Raw genomic sequence first — 23,578 nt, 5'->3', positions numbered from 1 at the left:
ATACAATGATACATGGCCTGAAAATGAGAAACAAAGAAATTCAGAATAGAAAAAAGGTGCATACTTTAAACAGATATAATTAACCTGTACTACCTGGAGATGCAGTAGATTCTCTGCCATGGCAACTTAAATCAAATCTTTGTATCTTTTTTCTAATGTTACACTACAAAAGGCGCTAGTAACAATGTGAGATTATTGGCTTATATGAAAAAAAGAATGATCGGGCTGGAAGAGACAGTACTCTGCCCTTATTTTAGCTAAGGGAATTTACTCTTTTGTTTCTAGCTACAAAATTACACAGGTTACCTCAGTCAGTCCCAGGTCTCAGTTCTCTACGGAAACCTGCTTGACTCCATATGCTCTGATCCATGTTTAAAACAAATGTGTGGTGGAAACTGTGTGCAAAAGAAGCTATAAAATATTTAATCAGAAGGGTAGAGATGATTGTTACTAGTTGACAACTTTGAAACAGCAAGCCTAGGGAGAGGAATTAACTGATGATCACAAGGAGACCAGATATTTTTTAGATAACGTCTACCTCAAAAGGTGCATGTTGGCACTGGGGAAATACGTGTTCCACAGCATATAAGGCTCAGTCCCAAGCTGACCTGCCAATCAACTTCTAATAGATAGACTCCTTGGAAATGATATTTTGATGCAATGCATTCCCTTTAGTGCCACAGTTTGGCATTGCCTCATCTTATGCTCCATGAAATATGTTGCAGAGACAATTCTTACCACTGGAAAGTGGTAACTTATGGATAAACGCTTGTTTGAAGGACTACATTTGTGTAGTTTTCTTGCTGTCAGCTCTTGACTTTAGTTGTCAGTGTCTCTGCCAGTTTTTTGGTTAGGAAGATTCTGTTGGAAGGCTGGCAGCTAAATCTCGTGGATTTGATACACAAGGAAACTTTTGGTCTCGTCTCCATTAATAAGCAGGTTTGACAGTGCTGAAACAGTTAATCACCAGAATGTCCTCACCAAGCCCTGTCATAATGGATGGAAACTTTAGATTGTTCTGTTTTTCCTTGCCCTTTTCCATAGTCCTTTCCATCACTTTTCTTACATCCTAAAAAAAAAAAGAAAAAAAATCAATCAAAATCGAGATTAATATTCTAAGTAAAAGTCAATATTTCTTAAGAAAAGATAGCTCCTAGGAAAAAAAAAGGACAACATTCACATTCTGGCAAAGCTGCATACTGTACCAATGCATATTTGCTTATTTTTCCTCAGTGCTGTTTATAGTGGGTTATTTCCTTTTTATTTTCAATGTGTTCCAGTTGGAAATTCCTCATTCTGAGCATTTTCTGTGATGAGAGTCATATAAATCTGGAAAAAGAAAAAAAGATGATGTACCAAAATGGGTGATTTAATCCCACCCAATGACAAAATAAGGTGCTTGTCTCTGTATCTGCGAGCTTTATGAATGTGTATATCATTTGTCAGTGCTGACATATGTATTTTTTTCTGTTGCTGTTATAGCTGGGATTTTGAAGGTAGGGAGACCTGAGACTAGTGCAATCCTAGCTTTTCTAAAAAGCATTAATCCTATGAAGAAATGTTCAAATGTGTTCATATGTATTTTAGTTGGTAATGAGATTTGAAAATGTTGCTTATTAGAACTGAGATTCTCTAACCACGTTGTTGATTCAAAGAACAGTCCGTGGCAATATGCTCTTTGTTTCGTGGCTGAACACTTCTAGGAATTGACGGGGGCAAGGGCTTCCAGAAAAGGGAGGAGGTGACAGTTTTCTTTCGAGGATCTCAGGAAGAATTCTGGTATTGATGGTCCCATTTGGGCAACTGTCCTCTAGGGTCTGGATTAGGATAGCTGATGCACTCCTTCCATACAGACTTCTGACAGCTGTCAGAAAGTAATGGTTTTCTGTTACTGCTGACACAGGCCAGATTCATACCAATGACTAAGAGAGGTGAAAGGCTCTGTATCCCATTAGCAATCCTCCTCTGTACATTTCTTCTATTGTTAATTTTTAGTATCCTTGAAAACTCACACTGCAGAACTTCACTGGCACCAATTGATCATAAAATAAGAAGTAAGAAATTTAAGCACATCTATTTTGGGGGTAAGGCTGATTCTTTCAGTCTGATAATTTATTTCTGTGTTCAGCTATGCTGCATATTTTTTTTCCCTGTTTTGATACATGAGTGGTATATCATAGCACTCAAGTTTTATTTCCTACTCAAAGTTTCTTTTTAGGCCTACCGCAGGACACAATCCTAGAAGCTAGAATGTAATTACAGATTTTGCATCTCCTGTATGACCTGTCAGAGAGTCTGCTATCTCTTATAAAGCCATTCCAGCATATACTTAATGTCAATTTGATAGAAGTAACACTTTCATAGGTTCTCTTTGATTGACACATTTAAAATGACATCAGTTCCTGGTTTTAAAACCTATTGTTATTAAGTTTCTGTTGCTATTTATGTTAGAAATATGTGAACGTATGTCAAAACAATATATCAACTTTGCTGATTGGCTATGCCTAGATTGTGTTGCCAAGGGAACAGAACAATTGCTTTTAATCTTTTCTAAATTGTCCTATCTGTTTGTTTCATATTTTATTTTCTAAAAGCAGAATTGAATGATTATTTAATTTTTTTTGACCATTCGTACATTCTGTTTATTTAATGACATGTTCATAGAAACACTGCTTTTGTCAAGATTAAAAAGTAAACAACTATGGATTATTTCAGATAAATGTCTGTTACTGTGTTATTAGGAACACAACTAGCTTTTGGTTTAGTGTATTTAGAAGTTGTTGGCTTTTTTTTAAACAGCCTATAGTGGATTTATCACTTCACATTTAGCTCTTCGTGATGTCAGTTCCAGCCTAAGTGGGCCTGGGAAAGAGGTGACTTCTACACACACTTTTTTTCCAAATTAATTGTTATATAACTTCAGAGTAAATCTTCCAGAAAAAAATTATTTTTCCTGAAAATAAAGAACTTAGATTGAAGCATTTCTCTTGAAAATTGTCTAATGTGATTTTGTGTCAAAAATGGCTGTGTATGAAGATGAGTTTCCCAATCTTTGCTGCTGGTTTGTCAGAGAAATAACAGTATCCAGCGAAGAAAAAAGGTGGCTCTATATCCAGGCATATTTCCATCAAAATGATTGATTAGATCTATTAGCTCATTACATCAAAGGGGCTATAAGACCTAGTATATGTGTTCTGGTTCTGGATGTATCATCATACCTAATAGGATATATTCCAATAGTCTTCAGAGCTTTTTTTCAGTTGATGGCAAAAGAAGATCAGAGAGATCTTACACCTGTAGGCTATTTTTAATTGATGGTAAAAGAAGATCAGAGAGATCTTACACCTGTGCAATGTTTCATTGTCCTTTGCTATATTATACTGAAATGTTCTGTAACTGTAACCTCAATAACATGATAAATACTGCATGCACAGTCCAAAAGAGCATGCACTGCAAGAAATTTTATTACTAAAGTAAATAAAACATTGTTGATATGACTACAATAGAGAGATTTATGTTGGGAAAGATCAACAATGCAAATACAGACTCGCCAGGTTCTACCCAAAGAATGAGAACAAACATTATATTTCAGCAAAAAGGAAGAAATGCACTTAGAACTCTCCTGGCCAGTTCTTCAGTAATCAGTTTTCACAAGGATCATGGTTTGTGTTCCCAACCCACTCTTTGATGTTATCTAACTATTGTATCAACTGTTTTGCTGTAATATTATTTTGAAATGCCTTCCAAGGGCTGGTATAAATGTAAATAGTTAGGCATTTCTCTGAGTTCATTATGCCTAAAATACATGAAACAATTGCCTTATTTTTACTGATTAAACTGCAATGTATTACCACTTGCAGAGAATCAGATTAAGCAAAGTACCATGTGAAAATAATAAAAACCCTTTAATTGATTTTACAAATAGTATCACCCACCTGAAAAATATGGGAAAATAGGAATTTAGTGATGTAGGATGGAGCATTATTTCATGTTGATAAGGTGAACTGCTCGATCAGGAGATGTAACAGGAATGAAATTCTGTGCATGTTCATTAAAAGTATAGTGAAACTTTATAACAAAAGATACATCCAATGACAATGACAGTCATAGAAATATGGAGTTGAATATGGGCTTGAATGGAAGAAGGATAACACGATCTCAGGGGAATTTTTAGCAGAGCAAGAGCCCATAGGCCATGTCCTGTTAAGGAAAGAGCAAAAGAGGTGTCAGTGGAAAAAAAAAAAAAAAGCCAAGATCTTCTAGAGTAACCTGAAGGTTATTTCACCACCTGAATGAAAGTTTTAGATACTATGGAACCCATGCTATTTGATTTCAAGGAGCAGGTGACACCTCCACCTAAGTCTGTGAAGTATTTTTTTTGCTGTTAATCCTGGCCGTAAGACAAAGTGGCTCAGGTAGAATATAATGCTATTCCCACATCAGTGAATGTAATGAGTGTGGAAAATGATACAAACCTATCCCTTTCATGTTATAATATTAATCTGCACTGGCACAACATGAGTCCACTTTTACAACAAAGATTGGATAGTGAATGGGAAAGGAACACATGTCAGCTTTTCTCACAACAAATCTAAATAATCTAATCTGGTGTGTGGTCCTTCTCAGAAGTTTGTCCAAGTCTGGTTACAAAATTACAGTGTTTGTTTTGTTGGTGGGGTTTTTTGCTTGGTTGGTTGGTTGGTTGGTTTTGTTGTTTGTTCTTAGTGGTGAAGATTTACTCTCTATCTAAGAAAAGGCTCAAGTTTGCAACAATTCAGTACCTATTAAGAATTTTAGTCAGAAGAACTCTTAACATTTTTGGGTGGCAGAATCTCTTTAATTGAAAGAACTCACGGCTATATTCTGTACTTGAGTGATGTAATTTTTTCCTATCCTTTAAATGTACCAAGCACCAATCTTTAGCATACTGTGGGTTGGACTGACTGGCATCTGAACACCCTTTCTGAGTACATGTTCTATACTTTAAAAAGCAGCTGATTCCACCCCCTTGCTGTCTGACTTTTTGCACTGAATACAACATTCATGAGAGGGACCAGAATGGCGGCCTCCGGGAGCAGCGCCCTCAGAGTGGCTGCAGGGCCGTGCGCCCAGCCTGCCTAAGGGAACTGACCTGGGGGAGCAGGAACAGCCGGGTGGGCACAGCCCCCTGCTTCCCCCATTCCTTTCTGACTCTGCCAGTTTGTGGCAGCTGTGAGGGTGAGTTTAGAGACACACGCTCCCTTTGGGGAACTGGGATGTGAATCCTTAGATCACAGAATGATGAAGAGAGGGGTCAGGCACTGGCACGGGCTGCCCAGGGAGGTGGTGGAGTCACCGTCCTGGGGGTGTTCAGGAAACTTTTAAACGTTGTACTGAGGGACGTGGTTTAGTGGGAAATACTGGTGATAGGCAAATGGTTAGACTGGATGATCTTAGAGGTCTTTTCCTATCTTGGTGAGTCTAATTCTAACTGGGATGTGAATCTTCAGATGTAAATCACAGAGGCCTCTCAGCACCTGCCATACAGCGCTGCACTTAGGCTCTGCTGTCCTGGTGTTCAAAGCGGTATGTAGAACTGTTCTAAATCTCCTTATGATCCGCTGATTGCATGCCTGGATGAGGAAGTACTTTACCACTTGCTGCCCTGTCACCACTGTGTGCTCCGCAGCACCACAACTGGCTGTGTTGTACTCAGTGCTGGTGAGGCCACACCTTGCTTGTATGCTGTGTTCACTTTTGGGCCCTTCACTACAAAAAAGACACTGATACCCTGAAGTGTGATGAAGGGTCTGGAGCACAAGTCTTATGGGGAGCAGCTGAGGGACATTGGATTGTTCAGGCTGGAAAAGAGGAGGCTCAAAGGGGACCTTATTGCTCTCTACAACTCCTTTGAAAGGAGATTCTGTTAAGGTGGGGCTTAGCCTCTTCTCCTAGGTAACAGCAATAGAACGAGAAGTAATGGTCTCAAATTGTGCCAGGGGAGGTTCAGGTTTGAATATTAAGAAAAATTTTGTTTCAGAAAGAGTGGTAAAGCAGTGGTAAGACTGCCTGGAGTTACTGTCCCTGCAGGTGTTCAAGAACCATGTAGGTGTATCATGGTTTAGTGGGCATGATGGAGATGGGTTAATGGTTGGACTTGAAGATCTTAGTGGTGTCTTTTCTGACCTTTAATGATTCTGTGATGCAAAGTTGCAGCCTGCTCAGGTGCCACTGGTTGAATCACAGCTTTGTGACATGTCCAGACATGACCTTGGGATACACCCACCACTTCTGAAGTGCATCCGGCTGCAAGTAGTGCATGAGTTCCAGATTTGGTCAAGAAGCATGGAAAGCATTACATTTATGTATTCAGATTGATACTGATGTGCAGAGTAGAGTACAAAGCAAAGAGTCTGTCTGCTACCAAGGGCAATGGATTGTCTGTTTTTAACCTGGCATTTGCTGTTTACCACTTGCCCTGCCTTCGGGTTGTTACTGTCTTGCTGAGTTTTGTTTCTTCTTGTCTTTGTACAATTTGTTTCTGAGAGTTTTCCATCAGATTTCTAAAATTCAATATTACATTGAAACTTGGCCTTGTGACATCTCATCTATCTAAAGCACCAAAGTAATCTCCATGCTGACAGCCGTGAAATACTATCTGCTTGCCACTAGAAGCTGAAGGGAAAGGCGCTTTCAAAAAGTACCTTCCCCTGCAGGACTTGCTTCCCAAGACTTTGCTGTGTCTGATGGGCTGGATCAGGACTAGGTTTCTTCCACATCAGGGATTCATCTTGCCGTGCCACATAGCAGCTACTTGCTAATTCCTTGTCTCAGATTCTACTGCTGAAGAAATCAGGCTGGTTGCCTCCCTTCAGAAAATCTGCCCATCTTTTGCACGAAGTGTAATGCCTTCAGGAAACAGGAGGGATAAATACATTCGTGATTTTTAGTTTTGTATTTTGTTTCATTTTTTTTTTAAATATACAAATGATCTCAGTGTCACTACAGAGCAGAATGCTTCAGCTTTCATTTACTACAGATATCACAATCTTCTACCAACTCCCTCTAGTCAGGCTATGCTGAACCAAAATGTACATTCTGTATTCTAGCAATACAAAAGTTAAAGGATTCCCCAGAGTTAGCATGCTGAAAGGCAAGGTAATGTACCAAAGCACCAGGATAGCTTTTGTAGTTCATAATATGTCAATTTGTACAGTAAATAGGGTCTGTGTTTAATGCTCCCCTGCAGCGATGACTATTAATAATAAAAGGCCTTGAAAGGAACTGAACTTTCATGATAAAGTATTTCTGACAGCTAGCTTCTCAGCACAACAACTGTTGTCCCCAGAGACTCATTCAACATTCATTTGAATCATGGAGAAAGAAGACCAGTTTGGAAGATGTTTTTCTGGAGAGCAGAGGGGCACTTTGATCCTAGCTCAGATAACAGCTGCTCTACCTGAGCGGATTTTTGGGTAGATGTATCCTTCAGCCCAGGTAAGCCTCAGGGGAGGTGTCCGGTTGACCTCAAAGCTCAGGCAAGGCACCTGATACCTGAGGGAGGGTCTTTGAATGGGCAAGAGGACCTGGCATCACATTTTATCATTCTGTCAGTCTCGCGTTTCTGGCAAAAGGCAGTGTACAGAGGAAGGGAACTCCTGAAGGGATTGAAGTCGCACCTTGAATTTTTTTTCCCATTGTAAAATAAAAAAGGAGGCAGAAAGCCAAAATACTTTGATTAGATTTTGTCTGTACTATTGTGTTTTCTCACTGCCCTCAGAGAGTACAAAGCACTTCATTTGAAATCTATGACCCTGATTTCCCAAAGCTGGAGCAAAAAGCAAATACCTGATACTGGATAAATTTCTCAGTGGAAAATGAAACAGTTCATATTGTGCCTGCAAGAGCTACAGTGATGGACATCATGGAAATCTCTACAGTAAACACTCAGTGATAGTTCCTGCAAAATTCTTTGGTGCTTAAGAAGACAAAAATCTGACTGAAATTAATTATGTCTTTTTCTGGATATGATCTAATAAAGATTACTGCATTTTTTTTTTTTCCAACAAAACAGTATCTATAATGATTCATGTAAATGAATGTGCAAAACATTTCAACTTCTTTGACTTTAGAAGAAGTGACTAATTTTCAAAAACAATTTGTCTTTAATAATTCTTTCTTCTTTCCCATCCCTGTCTTTGTGACACTGGGATCAATCCAGAGTAACCCAGACAGAGATTGCACTTAACAAACTTTCATTTTTTATCACAAGGTCATTTAGAAATACCTGCCTTAAAGCTGTTGCTCCATTATGATTCTGTTCATTCTTTTCTTCACCAAGGATATTTTATCACTCATTTAAAGAACATGAAGCTGGGGAAGCCTCAAGATGTCCTTTGATCTGGAATCTCACATTATGTCCTTGATGCCATAACTTTTTCAGTGACAAAAATAGTTGCTGAAGCCAATACCTGAAAGGCAGGAGATCAACTCCCCGTATTGGCTGTCTTCTCATCAGCTTCAGAAGATTTTCAAAAGAAATGAGAAACCTGCAGATCACAGGCTTTGTGATCTTGATTAAAATCCAGTGGTGATACAGCACGAAAGCAAATGAAATAAGTGTCTGAAAAACGGTGAAACTTCAGCTTTGCCACAGTGAGTGGTCAGAATTGCACCTCAAAACCACTGCCAGTTCTCCAGTCTGAGAGCACATTGCTTGTTTTGTGGCATTCAAAGCAGAGACCTCTCACAGCTTTTCTCCATTGGGATATGGCAGTTCTCCAAGCATTTGTGAGCAGTGGCATGGAGGAATTATTTTAACTGCAGAAGTGAAGATAGAGGAGTACGAAGTATGGATTGGAGCTCTGCACAGGGGTAGCTTTTGGTGTTTCTGACAAAAACCTACTTGTGAAAAGAAGAGACATGCACAAAGTCCAGCCCTGCAGCCAATTTTCAGTGGCTTTAATGGGAACTTTTCTGGCATAAAAACCAGGGACAAGCCAGCTGCAGTGCACACATACGGAGTCAACCTGTGGCTTCCCGTGGGACCAAGATGGGGAAGAGAGGCAGTAAGATATAACAGCCCTGCTTTGGAAAGTTTCACCTGCTGAAAGAGGCTATTGGGGGAGATATTTGAGGATGAAGGATTTCTGTGGTGCTTTTGTATACAGTTTACACAGCCGACCTTTTAAACTGCTAACAGAGTACAGAGCCTAGAAACATTCACAGTCACTCCTCAGTTAAGGGTTTTGTCCTGTTGAGCCATTACATTATCTGAGTCTAAACCGAAGAGTTTTTGGCTCTGAATAATTTAGGTGAGAGAGCTAGCCCTAGGCCAGGTGCTCTACTTATGCAGATGGTGAAATAAATTATTCAGAAAAGGAGACAGGTAAAACAGATGGGAAAGGACGCCAAAACAAGACACCCAGAGGGCAGCTGTTTTACAGCTCCCCTGCCAAGCACCTTGCTTACCAGGAGGGCTGTGATAATGAGTGAAGCGGTGGTATTGAAAATGAACTTTGCCTTCTTAATTCATGTGGTGGTCACAGGGGAGAACGCTGCTGATGCCTGGAAGCAATCACCAATGTTTAAGCCTTTGCAACCTGTGCTTTAAAATTAGAGAACACTTTCTCAAAGGATTTGCCCTATCAATAGAACAGAAGTTCCTAAATTATTTGATTTTGAAAATGAACTTCAGTGAGTGGGAAGAAATACGCTCCTCAAAATACTGACTCAATCTAAACGACGACATTTTTCAAACAACTTATGCAGCTACATTGTTTAGTTTTGTTTTGTCTTTCCAGATAGATAGATTTTTCATTTTGATTAAACTTGTGTAATTTGGAGTCTATTTTTCAAGGCAGTTTGGGATTCTTACTACTTTTGTCTATGGTCATATGCATCAATTTTTATAGAACCCATCATTTCAACTATGATAAATAAAGGCCTTTGATATTAAAAGTACTCATATAGTCCAGGAACTTATGCCAAATAAATGAAAAGTTCTAAATTATCTTGCCATTTTTACTGACAAGTGAATATTCTGCTGGCTTTTACTGTCAGTCAGTGTTTAATTCTTTCACTAATGACAATCGCTAACTTTACTTATGGTTGGCAATGAAAGACAAGTGTCATGAATGTATACAAAAGCTGACACAGATTTTTAGGAGGCTAGATAAACAAATTACTGCGTGTTTGATTTTCTAAATTACATTCCCATAATAGAGAATCTGCGTCACACAAATAACCTCTCTGGTTTTGAGGGAGTAAAGAAATTTGTCTGCGAAAGCGACAAATTTAGATGTATAGTGAGCCATGCCTACATATGCAGTTACACTTTCTAGTCAACAGGAGTTAGGTGCTTCCCTGTGCACTGTTTCATTGGGAATGAGTTTTTATGTAGAAAAGATATCATGCTTGCTTGCTTCCCTTCCCCAGGAGTAAGTGGCAAAGGACACAAGATAAAGAGGAAAGAAGGAAGGTGAAAGGAGAAACTTGAGCAAGCGAAAGGGAAACAGGTGAAAGATTCAGCTACAGAAAAGCAATGCGTGAAAAGAATGCTTATGTGTCACACACTGGGAGATCCCCCTTGAATTTCTTCAGCTTAGATACCAACATCAAAATTCCCCTATTAGCAAACTGTGCCAAAGCTGCCACATCCATGACATGTTCCTGGAGAAACTGACTCACTGCAGGACCTTGAAAAGTTAATCTCACTTTTCTGTATCTCTTCTTTGTTCTGTATCTCTTCTTTGTATCTCTACCTGGTATGGCTGAGCCCATGAGGCAGAAGCTGTATGTCTGTGTTTCATGTCTATGACACTTAGCATAATGACTCCTCTGCCTTCCTGGGGGTCGGGTGTAAGTGCAGCACAGATAATGCTGCCACGCGTATTCTTCTTGCAGAAAACACACTTGAATGTAAATCCAGTGCAGCAGCCCCCTCCCTATGATCTTTATATTGTATTTCCAGTGCAGAAACAGTTCATGGAGAAAGCACATTCATATTGCAATATAGGTTATCATAATAATGATTTCTCAGTTAAGGAATAATCTAAATCTGACAAAGACATTTTGAAGGCTCTTTCAGGTATAGATTCTTCTTTTTTTTCCTAAGTCATGCATTTACAATGTTATGATAAATTGGGTGAAAGTGAATTAACAGCAAAACTCAGTGTGGCTACAGTTAAAATTCAGGAAAAATGTTAGAAAAGTGAAACTCATTATTTGATCTCAAATATCTGTAAAGTTAGCACAGAAAGACACAAAGTTGCCCATTCAAACAGTTAATATTTTTCTATTTTAACTTTACTCCAGTGTAAAAGTTCTTCTCAAATAACACTTGATGTAATCATTATTTCCCAAAGTACATGCAAAGCAGCCTTCTTTGTCATCCTAAGAAAGTTTCTTTTGCTGTCCAATATAAGTTCTAAAAAACATATTGTTACATATTCTTACAGTCTACGGGCTCTTCTCTGAGCTGACATTCCGTGTGTACTTATCTGAGGTATTATATAAGACCAAGAATCTCACTTTCTGGTTAGATGAGTGTGTTAGCTAAGGATGACACTCAGTCAATAAATCTTTTCACTTTCTCTCTATTTCCTTTGATCTCCAAAGAGGATTTTGCCATCCTTTTCAAAGAAAACAATATCCGGTGATGTCCATCTTTTCTGATTCCTTCTTCATATCTTTCCTTCTTAGTGACCATCGTTGTGGCTTCTTGACTTCTTCCATTTGATCACTGACTGATACACTTGAAGTATTTACTCTTTTTTCATGTCTCTGTTTTCTTGCCCACCATTTTAATTAGCCTTCTTTTCTGACTCTTTCTCCTGGAAATGCAGACATTTTTTGTATCGTCTGTCCTCAGAGAGCTGTCCCTTAGTTCTGCCTATCTCCAGCAATGCACCACTTACTTCTCTTCCTCGACTGTGTCCCCTGCCATCATTAGCAAAGTTCCTTTATTCTAGTGGCATCTTGGATCCCCTTTCTTCTAGTTCTTTGCTGATCCGCCTCATAAAAAACATCGTCCTCGGCAAAACTCTGGCTCTCTCTCATGCCCCGAGTCTTTGTTTCTTTGTTTTTATGTTGTTCATACCAATCTCTTCCTTCCACACTCTTTCCCTATTTTCACTACATTTTACTAACTTAATGATTATCTTTCTCATCTGCATGCCCGTCTGTTACCTATGCCACTTTTTTTTTTTCCTCAATAAGTCTTTGTTGCACAGCAAAGATACCCTGTAAGTATTACTGAGGAACTCTTTTCAAATCACATAATCACTTTGCAATTCCCTCTATTCAAGTCTAGATCCTGTTTACTTTGAGTTCTGATCCTAAAGGAGAAATATATGTCTGCATTAGCAATGTGAGTTACATTATCCAGTAGTTTGAGGAGAGGGATTGTTGTTTTGCCTCATTAAAATGTTTTTCTCTTTTCTTATCAGGCTTTATAATCAGTAAATGAGAAAGATCACAAGTGTCATCTCCCAAGTCCCGGGGCAGTATGAGGCAAAACAAGAAAGCTATTCTGTTATAAATTGCATGCTATATCAATGCAGATAAAGGAGTTTCCATTTAGTTTGTAGAAAAACAGTGTCATCTACATAGAAAAAAATAATGCAACGAACAATTCTGAATTAACACAGACTGTGTGGAATGGGGTTGTGCCAGTAAACACTCACCCAGTAATCAATGAAATAGAAAAACTCTGTTCTGTTGAGCTGAATTGTAATTAGTAACTGAACTGACAAAGGTGTACTTTAAATCTTGAGAAATCTGAGCAGTGTCTTGGAAATTTCTCCAGAAAAGCAGATAATGAATGACCTCACTGCATTGCAGGGTGTAGTTATCACCTACCATGACAAATACATCATCATAGATATAAATTGATCTTTTAAGTTGGCTTAATGTATGTAAAATGTAATTACCTGTTCTCAAACTATCCTTAGTGTCTGATACAATTTTTATAGTAATATTTGTGGTGAAGAAGTGTCTTATGCATAATTTATGACCTTGATCTATTAATTTAGTATGTTTCGATCTATTAATTTAGTATGTTTTAATATGTTGTTACACCATTATTAATGATTTAGATTTATCTCAAAACAAGTGCTTATTATAAGTGCTTTGCACAACAGTGAAGTTCATCTTAAAATATTACATTATAAACACTTTTTATATACAAGGATTAATTACTGAAACTCTGAATTCGAATGTTGAACTTTGAACTAAATCCTATTTCATGGGAACGCTGGAAGTTGGTATTCTTTCTAAACTTCCTTTTTTTTTTTTTTTTTTTAACAGAGATGGAAAGAAATACACAAGAGCTTGGATATGTAAATAACTTTTCCTGACTTTTCCTGACACGTTTCAAATTTGGTAAGTAAATTTGAATGAATGTATTTGTTTGAGTGAATCCCACTGGCCAAAATTTTTGATTATGGTCTTTTTTCTTTCTTGAAACCTCTTTTCATGGATGAAAAGCTTTGTACATTGTAAGAGCCAGTTTTTAAATCAGCTAATGTTCTTATCAGTTATTCCCCAATATGGTATAATATAATTGGTGCGAAATATCAGAAAAAAAAACAATCTCTTTGCTGGCAGCAGTAGGCAAGATTTGCAAAGTAAACTCTAGTGGGCAGGTTAAAGGCCCCAGGTTTTAAAAGAGCTTCTGTGCATTAAATTATCTGAGATAAAATCCTATCTCATATAAGTCAATAGATAAAATTAATATAATGTTTACACTCATGGTTTTGGCCTGAAATATGATTTTACTTAAGTAGACCTGATGTTTTTTAAAATGCAGGCACTGTTTTAAGCAGATATGTATCAAAAATAAGATGAAAGGAGCACCAGACACAAAACTGAATGCGTTTTAGAAGTGAAATGCTAGGTTTCCAGAGGACTGATCCAAATCACTGTGGTGGGCAGCCCAACCCTTCTAAAGGAGTTGTGTTTTGTCCAGTCAGATCACGTCAGGACTTACAATTGCAATTTTCTGTTACAGTAGTTGTTTTCTTTTGTTTCTTGATTAGAAATAACATGTGGGACAGGTCTTAGTCATGCAGTAAAGTTGAGACAAGACTTTTGTTGGCAGAAAGGCATAGCAGGCAGTTCATGTACAATATATGTGTGTTCATATCATGTTCAAGGCATCTGCACATTATATGCCTTTTTTTTCAGTCAAGATTTTCCATCTTCCTTTTGCACCTTCTTATTCAAGTTTCCAAGAATGTCAAACTAATTCTTTCAAGTTTTCAATGTCAAGATTTGCATATTCAAACTAAATGAAAATAAAGTGCAAAGGTGACTGAAATGATACAGAGACAGTGGAGTAGTACAGTTATGGAAGGGTTTTATAACAGTGTCTGCTGAGAAGCACCAATCTGTGGAATCAGACAAGGCAAAAAGCCAGCAAAGTGGCTATAAAATTGGCATCAAGAGAAGACGCGGTGTTACTGCTTTGGTAGAGCTATGCAGTTTTTAGCTCATGACGCAAGAAGAAGGGGAAGGAAAGAATCTTTTTAATGCCAGTTCCCATGCAAAGTCTGGTAAACCAAATTCTGACTGGCCTGTTGCAAAATAAAATGTTAGAATTTCACCAAGTCAGAAGGCATGAGGAGTTATATCCACCCGGGAGCGAATTTTGTCATGCAGCAAACCGTGGTTGATATCACTCATGAAGAAAGATGCAACGAAATGGAGGAAGAAAACACATAGAAGAAATGAAATATTTTCCACATGTTTTGCTTTGATGGAAAAATGCAGTAACACTTAAAATCTAGTGAAATAAAAGGAAGCAAATGTTTTAGCTTTTGCATATATCAGTGGATATACAGACACTATTATTAACATGCGCCTTACTATAATGATTCATACAGACGTTAAGCAGGATTATGAGGTAAATAAAGGCAAAACCATCCTCTTAAATCGTGCTATACTGATCAAACAGCTCTGTACAATACCATAGCTATTTACTTACAACAAGATAAAACATGATTAGTGCCCATTACCAGTGTGGTAAAATGAAAATAATCTCAAAGCACGTTACCCAAGCAAAGAGTACTGAACTGAAATAGAGCCAAGTAACAAATTCATACTCATCAAAGAAGTTATTAAAAAATTATGAATTTCATCAAATAACTAATGTATGCCCACACACTTGCTGATTCAGCAAACCTCCGAACACTGCTTGATTTTAAGCATGTAAATGAACACTTTTCAACCTGGGGTCTACAGGTACCTGGGATTTCATAGTCTCCTCTTAAGAATCCCAAGAGAAATGAAAGAACATGAAGCCTTTAAAGTTCACTTTTCCTCTGCTAAACTTACAAGAACAGCATGTCCTAAAAGGGTAAGGACTGATAATTTAATCTGGCCCCTTGTCCATCCAAAATCTTAAGTATGTGAGATTAGAGAATTAAAGCACTACAAACAAACAGAACATTTGTTCAGTTTGCCGTTATTACACATACTAGTTTTACTGTTACAATAGTTAATCATTTAAATGTTGGCCATATAAGTCATTATACAGAACAGAAAAAATTCACCACAAAATACAAAAAGATTTGATGCTGATTTGGGGAGATTGAAAATTACACTGAAGTGCATTTAAAATGTGTACCTAGAAGGTTTAGAGGTTGGATTTTCAAACTCACAGAACTCAGGCAAATAAAACCAGCTTCCTCCACAGTAAGACCAGGTGCTAATTCCTTCATTAAGATTATCTCCATGCTAAGATGGAATGGATCTGTGTTGGCTGCAGTATTGTGAGAACTAAGGTCAAAATGTGTTTTTATAGTTTGGAAACTGTGCTTTTCCCACTCACTCAGTGCTGTCAGAAATCTTTACGTTTGAATTTTCACAACAATAATAATAGTTTTACTTTTAAATGGGAACTCAGCATAGCAATTATCAGCCCATACAAAATGAATGTTTAAAAAAAATTATCATCTGAACCTAAGGTTTTATAATGCAAGATGCCTTATAATCTCAGAAGAAATCCTCACATTCTAATAAAATAAAATAACTGGAGGCAGAGTGAAATTAATAGTCAGCAACCATAACAATACTCCTGTAATTAAATATTTCATATTTTGAGGATGCCTATTCACAAAACACTTAAATAGCTCATCAGTTTGGCCAGTCTCCCTTGGTTGTAAGCAAAGGAACGCATTCAGCCGAGTGGACATGCTTATTGTGCATCTTCTTCAGGGAAACAGTTTATGACCACGGTTTTGCAATTAGACCATCTCATGTCTATAAAATGCAATGAAATCAGCCATATACTGTATGCAGTTTAGGGGAAAAAAAGTCACTTGAAGGTTTGGGTTCTCCTTAGGTGAAAGAGCAAAACACTCCACAGAGGAGGTCAATTGGATGTGGAGACCAGGGCTGTGGCAGAAGATTCATAACTGATTAGCAGGCAAATTTCTCTGAGGGTTGTCAATCATGTTTTGCTTCCTCCGACACAAACGCCTGTTTATTTTTGGTCTCCTAAGGCTTTGCTAGCACTAGGCAGCAGGGCCAATGAGCAGCAGTGCAGAGCTCTCAGCTGCAGCAGGTCAGCCGGAAATTGGGAGCACTCAGCACTTCTCATAATTAGTCTGTAGACTGGGACAGGACAATGTCTGTCCTGAAAAGTAAGGCAGAAATTAAGGTGGCACCTCACTTTCCAGACAAATGCTTCTGTAAGTGTCTTGGTACTTAGTAAAGTGTGTCTGATAGGCTCAGCCCACACAAGTGCAGAACCTGTTTGCATTCTGCCTCTGATGATGTTTCCTTCTGTAATGTATAGCTGCACACAGAAACCACATATTTTTTCTAGATTTGAGCCTAACATTTAGGAAAAATAAAATAATGCCTGTGGCATTGCTCCTGTTTTCTAAAAGTAAACTTGTTGAATGAGGGAGGTTCTCTCTATAGGTATAAAATGTCATGTAATATTTATATTGTTTTTTAAAAGTGTAATTATCTATATTGATATATTTCACTCTTACAGTAAAGAAATACTAAACAAACCCCTAGCTCCACATATCCTTTATTGTTTTATTTTATAAATCTAAAGAAAAAATGGCTCACAGCAGTCTTGAGAAACAAGCTGCATCTGTTTAATATTAAGGTGCAAAAAATAATAATAAAACCATTACTTTTGGAATATCCAAATAACCTGAGGAAAAATAGCATCCAGCTGGCCCTTGGTATAACTGGTTTTTACATCAGTTGGATGTTTCTGGGATTACCAGATTCAACACTTATCTTTAAGTAGAGTGAGTTTCTAAAGATGTAGCATCCAGAAACTTGTGAGTAATCTGTCTGCTTAGAAGTACAATATTGTGTTACCAGATCTGCTGAGCAAATGCACAATAAAGTTAATCCTTTGGTTCTGGAAAAGCTGTAGGCATTGCAATGGCAGATGTGCTGAAACAGAAGTGTTTACATTTGTTAGGACTTGTGAAGCAGCAATTCCACCATCTCACAAGTATATGAATTTCCTGCAAGCATTTACCTAAGGGATATCTTGGGGAAGGTAAAGAGCTCAGAAGGAGTCTCTGAAGCCTGCTGGCAGACTGGCAAACCTCTCCTGGTTGTCTCATGCCTCTGAGCGAGATATTATAGCGCTAAAGTGCTTTTGGTATACAGGGGAAAGTATTACAAAGACCAATATGCAGTCATATGTAGCAGGTTTTCCACTTCTTCCTTCTTATGCCATATGGGAAGCAAGAAAAATGTTATTATTAAGGGGTTTGTACAGTGGAGGTATGACATGGTTCTGGTTTAGGCAGAGCTTTGAGACAGAGGTGCCTCCTAGACCTCCTCTTACAGTGAGCTCCAGAGAAGACAGGGAGGCCTTAAATTCAGAAAGCCAGGTTCTATAGAACACAAGTTGGTGGTGTAACATTTTCAACAGAGAATGCAAAGTTGCTAGGCTAGGACTGAAATACAAATGTGCCATATTTGGCTCTGCCTGAAGGCAGGTTCTTGTTTCCATGGCCAGTTGCAGGTGAACAGGTGACTTTGAGTCTTCAGTTTGGTAGCATGCCCCTGAGAGAGCGGCCATATTGCCCATAGCAAGCAGAAAGGAAGTCAGTTGGAAGGTCTCCAGGTGATTTATTGTGCTTCATATTTAACCATGCCAGGCAAGACATAGTTCCTTGCTGCAGAGAATGATGACCAACAGAGGTTCTGCAGAACAGAATGATGACTGCAATATCTGTGCAGAGGTACTTTGGTGCTCAGGTGTAAGGAGTCACAGGAAAAAGAATCAGAGCAGAATTGATGGAGCTCGACAACTGGGGGAAAATGCAGGTGAAGGAAGTCCTTCATAGTCACCAAAACTGAGGAAAGGTGACATCGGGTTGATTGTTTTTAAGTGGTAGATAATTGGCAAATTAGAAAGGAAAAGGATTAGGTGCTGGATCTAAAACTTGATCAGTAAGAACCTGAGAGATTTTGCAGGCACGTTTAGTTGAAAGTACACATATCAAAGTGCCTGCAATAAAAATACAATAGATAAACTCCATGCAGTGACTTGGATTCTGTGTTCATTGTTTCCGTTGGAACATGAGTGATCTCCTAGATTACCAAATACATTCCTCTGCTGTTGGAAGCAACCATATCTTATAGTCTGTATATTTATTAAACTCCATGTGAAAATTCTGTCCTTTTTTTCTTCCTAGTTTTTAATGGGAGGCTGTTTCCAAACTTCAGTTTTCCAGTGATCAGAAACTTTAATTTGTGTTCAATTTATTCATTGCTCATTAGTGATTATTTGTCCTTGTGTCATCTTTGTCCATTTGCTTAAGTATCTTTTCTCTCGCTTTAGTGCCTAACCTGAATGTATTTATAGAGAGCAATTATATCCGCTCTCAGCATGAATGAGCTTAGAGATGAAAGGGAGAAGGAAGCAAACATGTTGCTTCAGCCTGGACCAGCTGGAACCTCTTTGTTCAAACTCATGTAAAATATTTTGCAGCAGCTGAATCTGGAAGCAGTGTTTGTGCAGCTCATTGCAGTATGATAGAGATCTAGCCACCTCACAGGATGATGAGATGGAAATGAACATTTCAAGCCACGTTTGCTGTCATATGGTATATATCCATGGGTACTGAGGAACTGAGAGCACTAAAATTATGAACCAGCTTGTTTGGAGAATAACAATCTCCATTTGATTGTGATAAACACCTACAGTGAATCACTGTAAACATTCCCCAACATTATCACTTCTATTATTCTAGTGTTGGGAGTCAGGTATTTGTCTGTGTTGGATTATCACTAGCTGTGTAGTGTATTTCAGAAGGGAATCTATATGGCATTATCTGCATGCTGTAGACTCAGCAATTCCTTTCGTTATTCCCTACTTTGTCTTCTAGATTTCATCACCCTAACATAGTCAGTGAAGAGCAGGCATTGCCCATCACACCTCCTGGTCTTTGAGTTCAAGTATCTAATTGCAAAAAGAAATCAATAATACTATAATAATCCACTGTAGTAGGTATTTTGATAAGAAAGAGAAAACCTTAGCTAAGTGGCAATTGCAATAAAGTACTGTTATATTTAGTGACATTTCTTTGCCTGAAGCAGCCATCATTTGCTTCTGTATGGACTCCTGGATACTTTAAATATGTGATTGTGCATCATTTCTTTGTATATGTTTCTGCCTGAGAGCAATTTGTTGTGAATCTGTTTTTAAAACACATTTTAATTTTTATATAGAAACTGATTCTAGATCTAAAATTTGTTATTCCTCTTATCCATGTTTGCACTTGCCACCACATTTTTTCTTTTTTTTTTTTTTTTTTCAATGAAAACATTCTTGTAATTCCACAGACTGCAAAAGTAATGAAAAATTAAAGGACCTCTAATTCAGAATAACATGCACTGTGCAACTAAAATCATAGCAACAGAATGAGATGCTTGTTGTTGTATCTTTAAATGACCAGTTTGTGGAATAATGCATTTCATCAGCCCTTGTCTTCTGGAAAGCAGACTTTTAGCCTAGCTTAAAGCTAAATCCAGCCCTCTCCTTGTGACTGACTTGTGTGCTTTCTCATGCAATGACAGAATTTGTGCAAATTTGAGCTCTCCTCGCAGGTTAGTACAACTCCTGTTGTCCTTCTTGGGGGAGACTGAGATTGAAGAATACTGTAGGTCAGGGTTGTGGTGCACTGACAGAGCTATAGCAAGGAAGCTTGAGCAATGCCTGACTGAAGTGTGAGATTCTTATAGGGTGTTCAGAGAGGAAGAAAAACTGTGGTTGTCCTCAGTGTTTCTCCAAGATGGTCTGTATCAAAATTCTGGAGACAGATTGGAATTCACCTGCTCTTTTGCCCCTTGCTTGTCTGATCACGATGCAAAAGATGACATGGCAATGTAGAGAGGATCAGCACATAGCAGTAACTAATCAAAAATCAGTTTTGGCAGCCTACTCCATGGAAAGGTAGGAAAAAACAGAGGTGAAGGAAGGGTTTTTTAAGGCTTTAAGGAAGGGTAGTGTTTTTCTCCTGTAAATCACAGGAATAGCAGCTAAACAAAAAGAGGATGAAAACAGAAAGGATAAAAGCCTGTTGGTTACCTGTATTTGCACAACAATTCTTTTCATCAAGAAAGCATCTTAAATACAATGGAAGTTGAGCAATAGTATTCCAGTTTGCTGGCAACACCCTCATCAGTCTTCTCAACATATTTGTCATTGATCCAGATGTAAATTTTAAAAAGTATAATTAATAATCAGCAAAACGAAAATCACAAAAAGGTGGCCCTCATAGATGTGCTGACAGGGTGATGCTATCTACTCTGTGACTGCTCCATGCACACACAAATGCGGGGGTGAAGGTGACTTCTTCTGCATGGATGTATCCAGGGCAAGCGTGGTGACCAGGCATCGAAGGATGTACTTGCTTCAGAAGCACCTACTGTAATAAAACTGCCATCATAGGAGAGAACTGGACCAGAAGAGGCATTTCCATAAGTCAGATTTGGCCCACAGACCAGCAGCTGAACAAGATAGCTAAATAAATCTCTCCATAGCAAAATTTGAACGTGCTTAACACCATAATGATGATCAGAAGTATCAAACTCTCCAGCTGATATGAAGCTTCACCTCCTTGGCACCTGCCTCTTTTCAATGGTGCAGGCTAGGTGCTGGCATCAAGAAGTCAGGCCAGGTCAAGGGCCACAGTGCCACACATACAGCTATCACAGAAAGAAATTTGGAGCCACATTACAGCAATATTACATTGCTGTGGGATATTTTAGTTTTTAATTGGAAAAAAAAAAACAAAAAACAAAAACAAAAAAAAAAAACCAACCCTGCAGATATCTGATGCTCTAGGCAAATGTACAAAGCACTCTTAAGAATACAATAGCCATTCAAATGGGAACATTATTAATTAAAACTCTCCACATACTGTACAAATGAAACGTTCTTCTCTCTACCTACTCAAGTCATTCATTCAGAAAAATCCTGGGAAAATAGTTAGGCTTTGCAAAGTGCCCCATGGGTCAATGTATTCAGGCTCCAACAGACCAAGTAGGAGGAGTGAGTTCCAGAACAGGGAAATCTTCATTGCGAACTCCCTCTCAAAGAGAGTGCATTCAGAAATGTGCACAGCACGCTTACAGAAAAATGGCACTGGCCCTTTCCCCAGCTCAAATTTTAAATGAGTCCTTTAATATATGTATATCCAACTAAGGAAGGGATGCTGACCTATGCTCCTGTCTGAAGCACAGCAGTAATAAGGACTTTGAAGCCCTGTAGGATTTTCAGACCCTCAGCTTGCCTGCCTTTTTTTTTCCCCTACTGTACATATCATTATGGTATGGATTTATACCACAACAACCCCTTTCCTCTGTGCTCTACTATCCCATATCCCCTTTAATTAATGAAAGTGTCAATCTTGAGAGTTGAACAGTCCCTGGGCAGCTCATGTGTTTTATATGTTACAAAAAGCATCCGTGAGTTCTGACCTGACAACTGTTTACTTTTCCTATCGTCACGTATCAAAAGTCCCCTTGTCATATAGGGCTGGGTCAAAGTCTGGCTGCAGAAGCCAGTGCCAAACTTCCCTCGCGCTTTCCAGTTCGGTGTTGTATTTCAGATCCATCCCCTAAATCAGACTGGCTTTCAGTATTCTGATCAGAACAATCCCTATCTTCTTTGCTTGCTGGCTGCAAAACAGTAGGAAGATTGTCAATACACTGCCCACGCCCCAATTAAAAATCCAAACTCAAATTTAGTATTTCAAACATTATTTAAAATATATTAAGATAGTCAGACTATTACTGTTGCTCATTACTCTGTTGAAACCTAATATTAGTAACAGCATGTACAGAGGACCTGGAGCATGAATTAATAATGAAGTGCTTGTGCTGGAAAACATGCGGGAGCCTGGTTCCCCGGGCTGGCAGCCGGCCAGCACAGACTGGTTTGCTTTTCTCTACGCAGTGATCGAATCATCTGCTCGACAAAATCACCAGGAACGAAAGTATTTCTGATTAGTTTTCTTCGTCCGACGATCATTTACCAAACGCAATGAAGAAGAAAGACAAATAGAAATGAAGGGATCCACAATGGGAAAAAGCGCTTTAAACCAATAGTAACATACTGGCGATCACATGGGAGTAGGGATGGTTTCTGAGCCTGATCCTGAAATGGGCGAGGACCCCCATGCTCTCACTTCCCTCCCCTTGTACATATACCCTTTTCTTGAGGCTTTAGAAGGGTGTTTTTAATCAACTCTTTCCTCAGTTCTCACTGACCTAAGAGAAAATAGATCTGAACAAGAGTATAGAGAAATAACTAAGGCTTATCAATGCTCTTGGCCTGAAGCAAAGGTATTAGAGGTGCTGCAGGTTTTCTGTAGGTATGAGCAAGCAGTTAGCAAGTCACTGGGGTGACTGAGTCACACCTCTTATGGCGATGCCAGTATCAGGAATAGATGTGCAAGCTAGAAAGTATTTGTATCATTTATAGCATGCAATACCTTTATATTTATATATAATGTACGTGCCTATATGTGCATCTAAAATTATATTACAGCCATATAAGCAGCCCTTTTCGTACGTGCAGCAATACTACAGCTAGATCAATGATACAGTATAGAGATTCAGGTGTGTTTAGTTTCGCACATGTATATATGTGCTTTGCAGGAAGCCGGCTTTCATCTGTCCTGATGGTGCCCCGCACTGGCCTCCTCCATGCATGCTTTTCTCCCAAGGCTGAGCCCAGCCACCTTTGTGTTGCTTCCTCTGTGCGTGGAGGAATGCCTTCAACATTTGTAGAAAACAAATAATAGTTGTTGAAGTAGTTCGTGCCCTGAAACTTTAGCTGCGCCCTGCTCTCACAGACCGCTTTGCTTTAGGGTGAACAAACTGCTACCCACAGAGAATTCTGCTCAGTGTTCTGTTCTGTAGCTACCGCCTTGTTCTCACACTGTAAATTAAAAGCTGTGAAGGAGAAGGAAATTTTCCCGGCTAAATGAGAGAAATTATCACATAATTTAGTGTAATTTTTGGTGCTGGGAACAGTTTTCTCCATGCACCTGTTAGGGGAGAGAAACAAGGCTGCCTTAACCATCAATCTGTAGGACCTCAG

The sequence above is a fragment of the Meleagris gallopavo genome, chromosome 11 (assembly GCF_905368555.1).
Source record: "Meleagris gallopavo chromosome 11, MGAL_WU_HG_1.1, whole genome shotgun sequence".
NCBI classification, from domain to species: domain Eukaryota; kingdom Metazoa; phylum Chordata; class Aves; order Galliformes; family Phasianidae; genus Meleagris; species Meleagris gallopavo.
The sequence above is the reverse complement of the archived record's forward strand: the minus strand, read 5'-3'. Positions refer to the sequence as shown.